This window comes from Solanum pennellii, chromosome 10 (assembly GCF_001406875.1).
Source record: "Solanum pennellii chromosome 10, SPENNV200".
Taxonomy (NCBI): Eukaryota; Viridiplantae; Streptophyta; class Magnoliopsida; order Solanales; family Solanaceae; genus Solanum; species Solanum pennellii.
Genome location: NC_028646.1, coordinates 7,096,534 through 7,104,795, shown reverse-complemented (window position 1 = coordinate 7,104,795; position 8,262 = coordinate 7,096,534).

Sequence of the window (8,262 nt, the reverse complement as noted above, 5' to 3'; positions counted from 1 at the left end):
CGATTGTCCATTTTTCTTCTCACACATGGATACACAAGAGGAAAAATTGATAATACATTGTTTCTTCGAAAACAAGGTAAAGATCTGTTCATAATTCAAATATATGTCGATGATATCATATTTGGAGGAACTAATGACTCACTTGGAGTAGAGTTTGTTCAACTAATGAATAGTGAATTTGAGATGAGTATGATGGGAGAACTAAACTTCTTTTTTGGACTCCAAATTAAACAAACTCCAGCTGGCACATCAATTCATCAACAAAAATACATCAAGGAATTATTGAAGAAATATGATATGAATGAAGCTAAGTCAAATGACACACCCATTGGGACAACAACAAAACTTGGTAAAGATGAACCAGGTTCACCAGTGAATGACACTAGATACAGAGGTATGAATGGATCACTCCTATACCTTACTGCCAGTAGACCTGATATAGTGTTCAGTGTTGGTCTATGTGCACGTTTTCAGTCCTGTCCCAAGGAATCACATCTAAAAGCTGTCAAAAGAATCCTGCGATATCTTAAAGGCACAATGAACCTAGTTCTTTGGTATCCAACTGGTGACTCATTCAATCTAAAGGGATTTGCTGATGCAGACTATGCAGGACATATGGTAGATAGAAAAAGCACCTCTGGAATGACTCACTTCTTAGGACCATGTCTAATATCCTGGGCAACTAGAAAACAAAATTCGGTTGTTTTATCCACTGCTGAGGCTGAGTACGTGGCAGCTCCTTCTTGTTGTGCCCAACTTCTTTGGATAAAATAGCAACTTAAAGATTTTGGTATAAAAATCGGTTGTATTCCTATTCTTTGTGATAATACCAGTGCTATGAACATGGCCAAAAACCCGATTCAACACAAACGTACCAAACACATAGATATTAGACATCACTTCCTTCGTGATAATGTTGAAAAGAGGAACATAGTAATGACATTCTGCAAAACTGAGGATCAAGTTGCAGATATTTTCACCAAAGCACTAGGAAGAGAATCATTTCCGAAAAATCGACTCTCACTAGGACTCATCTTCTTGGATTGATTACTGCCTTACCAAGTCCTCAGGATATAAGAACCAGGTCTGGTCTAGTTGTTTTAAAATTGCTTTACACTAAGCACGGAAAATCAACATTCAAAAACAAAAAAAGTGGGGAAACTATTTCTCCTTCTCTCTCATATGTCACTCCTCTGAAAAGTAGGTGCAACTGTCAATGCACACGTCCCTTCAATGTCAATCCCTCATATTACTAAAACCCCTCGAAGAAAACACCAAAAACCGTTCCCAATAACACACTTCTTCCAACAGGCAACAAACTTTTCCTCTTCTTCCATTTTTCAGGAAATTTCCTTTCATCACTATGCTTAATCCTCTTGTTGCATACTCAGATGATGAAAATTCATCTGACAATGCACCTTCTCAGGGGGAAGATAATCCCTCCATTGATACATCACCTTATCAGGGGGAAGAAAATCCCTCCATTGATACAACACCTGCTCAGGGGGAAGAAAATCAACCCACCAACAAACCGCCTACTTCTTCTCCATCTTCCCCAAAATCAGATCAGCCTATATCACCACCACCACCTGTCACAGAATCACGACTACCACCAGTCACAGAAACACCTATTACCACCACCACTAAAAACCTCTCTTCTTCTCCATCTCAGAAGAGCACCCCTCAAAGCCTACTACCTCCCCTCTACCACCATCCTTACATTCACTAAACACTGATGATATTCTGCTCAGCACACTTCACCCTCAGAAACCAAGACGTCCACGAAAACACATTGTAGTCAAACAAGTTCGTCCGCACAAACCAGTAACTCGGAGTGCAAATATAGTCAAACCAACTGGTGGTGCGACATCCAGTGGGAAGCGTCGTCGTCTGGGTAAGTCTCCTGTTCACTCATCTATTTCCCCAATGATTCTTGATTCTGAATCTGATGATTGCTCTGAGGTTACAACTTCTGAAACCCCTCAGTCAAAGTCAAAATCTGCAAAAAGAAACATAGAGAAATTTCTCAAAGTTGGGAAGACAAAATATTTTCAAACTAAAACAGTGCTTAGGGGTAGGACTTTTCATCCTGATATCCTATCAATGGACACAGTCAAGCAGGTCTGTGAGTTACTACGATTTCAGGGGTGGGATGAGCTATTTCTTGTACAGAATCTAATTTATGAACAAGAAGTAGTAAATTTCTAAACAAATTTAAAGATCTTCGAAGGGGATGTGGTATCTTCTAGTGTGAAGGGAGTTGAGATTGTTTTTGATGCAAATAAGCTTGGAGAAATTTTACACATACCATATGTGGGTATTACTGATTATCATTGGGTTTTTGATGAACACTCTAGTCTTCCAGCCATGTTTTATCAAGGAAGAGTCACTTCTAGGGCACAGACTTTTAAAAGGTTTCATGGGATCAGTTCATAAGCTTCTTTTTGAAGTAGTGCACAAAGGAATATTACCCAGGGGTCACCATCGTCACATTGCTTCTATAAGGGACATGGGACTTATGAATGCTCTTGAATGTAAAGAACGTATTGACTGTCCCACACTGATCATCAAACACTTTGCTAGAATCGTTGATCCTCAACTTGGTTCTCATCAATTAGCATTTGGAAATCTTTTAACCAGAGTGTTTAATGCGTTTGAAGTACCATTAGGAGAAGGACGGGTTTTGACTCGTGCATATATGTTTACTCAATCCATTCTTGCTGATTGTGGCATTCCCATGGAATCGGAGCAGGTTGCTAATGCTTCTCCACGTTCATCTGGTCCTGTTGCTCAATTACTCAGGGAACTGAAAGTTGCTGAAGAAAAATATGCCACTCTTGAATTGGAAAACCAGAATTTGCATGCTGAACTTCATACTTCCAATGCTGAGATTCATCGGTTGAAAGATCAGTTTGTGCAGCAGCAGCTTGCTAACAATGTAAGGGTTGATAGAGTACTTGATATGTTTGCTTCTGCCTCCACCAAGCCTAGCCAATCTTCAACTTGAAAAGCACCTTGTATGCACCTGGTTCTTTTGAGTCATTCACTCTGTGTTGATATTTCTCATTGAGTTGCCAGAACATTTTTTTTTGCTCAACTGGCTGAGCTTCAATTGTTGTTGTGGTTGTTATCTGGTTTTGTTTTGCGGTTATTGAACTCTTTTTGATTTTTCAAAAGGGGGATGATTATTATATGCCACTCTTTTGGTGTTTTGATGATAGACAAGAAATGCAAATATATGTATACATAAGTTTGCCAGATTTGTCCATTCGAATTAAGTGTCGCAGCCAGCAGCCATCGAAATTAATTGTCGTAGCCAGAGTTAAACAATTAAATGTACAAGTGCTAAAGATGCTGAAAATACAAGTTGATACAAATAAGGAAACCTTAATATATTTTATTAAATAAGGAAGTTATATAGAAAAAGGATTGTACAATAAAAGGTAAAATCAGTACTCCTTGTTTAACTATAACTACAACTTCCTTACCTTATTTGATAAGGATTTAGGGCACGAGAAATCTCTATAAAAGAAGATCAAACGCAGAAGAGAAAGGCACAACTTTTACATCGAGAGAAAAGCGAGAGTTGTTCATCAAGTAAAAGCCTTCAAGATCAATATTGTTACTAAGTTCAAGAAGTTCTTGAGTTAGAAAGTCTTGAACGTGTAAAATTATTTTTCTTGATTCATTGTTGAGTCGATAGTTACGTTTCATTGTACAAGAAGTGGGTTTGGCTTCTTGTAGAGTTGAGTTTTGGTGAGGTTTGTAACAAAAGGTGGGATTGGCCTTTTGGAGAGTAGAAGTAGTCGATTATAGTTAATCGAGAGTTGTCGTAGTGGTGAAGTTATTGATTATTGAGTTGTAATCATTAAATCATCTAGTTGAACTAATAAAACAAGGTTTCCTTCCTTTATTGAGGAAGGTTTTTAATTTAAAAAAGTGTTTGTGTTCTGTCTTAAACCAACTTACAAGAACCTCGTTCTTGTTCTAGGGGTAAGGTCTCTTCATTTGATTTTCTTCATCCTTCTACCGAGTACGTATAGAACTAATTGTTTTCTTTGTCTCTTTTTCTCTTTGTATGTATAGTGTTTTTTATAGGTAAGACTTATCCTTTCTTTGCATAATTCAATTCTACCAAATTAAAATTTAAAAGAAAGGTCCACTTCTCTAAATTTCAAATGACATGAGTTCTCTTATACGAGAATTGTTCTTGATTTTTATGAGAAAAAGATGATGCTTCCGTCTCCGGAAAACCTCAAGTACATATAGTAATTATCATTGTTGAAATGCTTGATATTCGTGATTATTGTCTCTTCTCTTCTTAACCGAGGGTTTCTATGGAGATTTGTGAGGTAGTTATTTGTCATCTCAGCGGACACTCCTTCTCCTTATTTATGATTTTACTCTATTCTAGGGATGATATCATTTGAGACTTATATTTTTCTTTCAAATTAATTGTAATACTTTGGATACTTGTACACGTGAAATCGGATTTTAGCGTTTTATTTTAGTTGATTCCATATTATTAGATGGTGTTAGTCGATTTTCCTTGTTTTACTTCTGCAGTTGTCATATTAGTTGGGTTTATGCTTACTTGTCTTGATGCAATAAGACGATCCGTTTTTGGGTTGAGTCCATGCTTAAGTATTAGTTTGAAACCATCTTTCAATGCATATATATCAAGGTGAGTCAACATAAGACACCGTTTCTTATATTGGAAGTGTTCCTTTGTTTAGAAATCATTTATTTAATGTTTGTTGGCCTTTTTATTTTGTTGAAATGTTCAATTCCTAATTATTAGGAAGTGGGCAGGTTCTTAGTGAGTTAGTAGCGTCTGTTAGGAGTCCTAGTAGTCTATATATTGACTTTTCTTGATTGCTATTGAACATAAGAGAGCTGCGCAGTAATAATTTTTCTTATGTTGCTTATTTCAATTGACTTTCTTCATCGTTCTTCTTGTTATTTTCTATTAGTGGTATCAAGAATCAGGTTTAATAATTTTTTTAAAAAAACTGTGAGGGAGAGTTCACCCAGAAATTCAGTATTCATCTATGGCTTTAGAGAGCAACTTAGTGCAAGCAGTCGTCCCTCGTTTAAATGGATATGACCATGCGAGTATGCTAATGGAAAAACTTTTACGGTCAAAGGAGTATTGGCTGATTTTCGAGGATGGAATCGGCACTCTAGCGGATGGCAAAGCTTTGACGAATGCTCAAAAGACAGTTTGAATGAAGAAAGCAAAAAATTACCTCTTTGCTATTGAACGCCCATCTTTGAAACTATTCTTTGCTTTGTCACTTGACGAATTGCAAAGCTCCTTGTTGGTGCATGAGCAAAAGATGAACTGAAGTCCAACTTTTGAGGAGCAGGCCTTGAAGGCTTCTACTTTTATTTCTTCCCATTCGAGAGGAAGGGGTAGAGGTAGAGGAAGAGGGAGAGGAGATAGTGGAAATTAATAAGGATGATGGCAACAAAGAGTGCAACAAGAATTTTAGAGTCAATAATAATGACTATGGCAAAGGCAGAGGAAAAGATTTTGACAAGGTAGAATGTTATCCTTGCCATATATTTGGCCTTTATTGTTCAGAATGTCGTACTAGATTACCTAGTCATAAAGAAGAATAGTCAAATTTTGCTAAGAACAATGAAGGAGCAACCTTGTTAATGGCAGTCCACGACGAAAATGGGCCTGAGGAGCAGGCTCTTTGCTATGTGGATATTGGTTGCAGTAACCACATGACTGGAAATAAGTCTTCTTTCTCTAATTTAAATGAAAGTTTCCATTCAACGGTTGGTTTTGGTGATCTCTCCCTTGTGAATATAATAGGGAAGAGTAATGTCAATTTTAGAACCAACAATGCGTTTGCGGAAACCATATCTAATGTGTTTTGAGTTCCTGCTTTAAAAAATAATTTATTGAGTTCTGGTCAATTGTTAGAAAAAGGATATGTCATCACCCTTAGGAACGATTGTTGCGAGATTTCTGATTCTTCTAGAGTTATCGCTATTGTGAAAATGAGTCATGACAGGTTGTTCCTTTTGGTGATTGAAATATTCAATCTTGTTTTATAGTGGTAGTGAGAGAACTTTCATGGTTGTGGCTTTTTTGAAATGGTCATCTAAATTTTGGTGGTTTGAAGATCCTTCACAAGAAGAATATGGTGACGGGACTTCCTGAAATTGTTGTTCCTTCTCAAGTATGTGAAGAATGTGTTCTTGCAAACTACACCGGTCTCAATTACCGAAAGGCAAGTCATGGCGAGAAAAAGAGATGTTGGAGTTAGTTCACTCAGACATTTGTAGGACGATAAACACCAATCTCTAACGGAGGCAAAAGGTTTTTTATTGCCTTTATTGATGATTATTCTCGAAAGACTTGGGTATATTTTTTACTCGAAAAATCAGAGGCTTTTAATGTATTTAAATATTTCAAAGCTCATGTTGAGAATGAGACAGAGAAGACCATAAAAAGCCTTCGAACAGATCGTGGAGGCGAATATTGCTCAAAGGCATTTGAAGAATTTTGTAAGTCTTGCGGCATTCAAAAAAAAAGCTCACAACATAATATATACCTCAACAAATGGTTTTTTGGAGAGAAAGGACAGAACCATTCTTGACATGGCTCGAAGCTTTCTGGCTCAAGGAAGAGTTCCGAAGGCATTTTGACCTGAGGCAGCAAATTGGAGTATCCACATCTTAAATAGAAGTTCTACTTTGGTCTTTGAGATATCACACCAGAGAAGGCTTGGAGTGGAAGGAGACCGACTGTAGATCACTTCAAAAAATTTTGATGCATTTCCTATGCACATGTCCCAAATGTAAAGAGAAAAAACTTGATGATAAAGGCGTTAAGTGTGTCTTTGTTGGTCTTAGAGAGAAGTCCAAGGCGTACAATCTATTTAATCATTTGACAAAAAAGATAGTGACTAGTAGAGATATCGTTTTCGATGAAGACAATACTTGGAACTGGGATGAAAAGTTGTCTAGTCAAGTTCTATGTGATGATGAATCTGAAGATGTAGCTCCAAGGTCTAAAATTCTAGCAACTGGTGCTAAAACAGTTGAGGTTTTTCCACCTACAAAAGACCAAAGGATATAAGAATGATTTGGTGTGGATTACAAAGAGGTGTTTGCTCCAGTAGTCAGACTTGACACCTTCTAGTTGGTGGTGGCACTAGCAACGCTAAACAACTGCCAATTTATCAATTGGACGTGAAATCAGCCTTCTTACATGGAGAATTGCAAGAACATGTATATGTTGATCAACCCCCTGGTTACATTAAGTATGGCCGCGAACATAAAGTTTACAAATTCAGAAAAACATTATATGGGATAAAACAAGCTCCACGAGCTTGATATACTTATTTGAATACTACAGGTTATAAAAAATGTCCTTATGAGCATACACTTTATACTAAAAATAAAGACGGAAAGATTGTGATTGTGTGCTGACATGAAGATGATTTAATGTATACTGGAAATGATCATATATTGCTTAATAATTTTAAGCAATTGATGAGGACCGAGTTTATGTCGGATCTTGGCCTGATGCATTACTTTCTGTTGAAGTGAAGCAATCCTCTGGTGAAATTTTTATGTCACCACCCTAGCAGAAATGGGGCTGAAGCTTGAAAAAAATCCTAAAGGAACATGGATTGACAAAACTTTCTACAAGCAGATTGTGGGATGCTTGATGCATTTGACAGCGACTAGAACTGATATAATGTACTTTATAAGTTTAATAACCAGGTATATGGAAATTCCAAGAGAAACTCACTTGCTGTCTGCTAAAAGAATTCTTAGGTATTTACAAGGTATGAATGATCTTGGCATTTTTTACAGAAAAGGAGGAAAATCATATTTAATTAGCTTCACAGATAGTGACTTTGCAGGAGATAAAGATGATAGGAAAAACACGTATAGTTATGTTTTTATGTTTGGATCAGGTGCTATTTCATGGTGTTCCAAGAAGCAACCAATTGTTATGTTGTCAACTACAAAAGTAGAATTTGTGGTTGTGTGCGCCACTCAAGCAATCTGGTTGAAGAATATTCTAGCTGAACTATGTCTTCTTCCGCAAAAGACAACTCTTATTTACTATGATAACGATTCAGCGATTAAGCTTTCAAAAAATCGAGTTTTGCACGGGAGGAGCAAACACATTGATGTTGTCTACGGCAAAAGTGAAGACCAAGCTGCTGATATTTTAACCAACCCTCTCAATCATGCAGCAGTAGTGAAGCTTCTTAATTACTAGGAAGC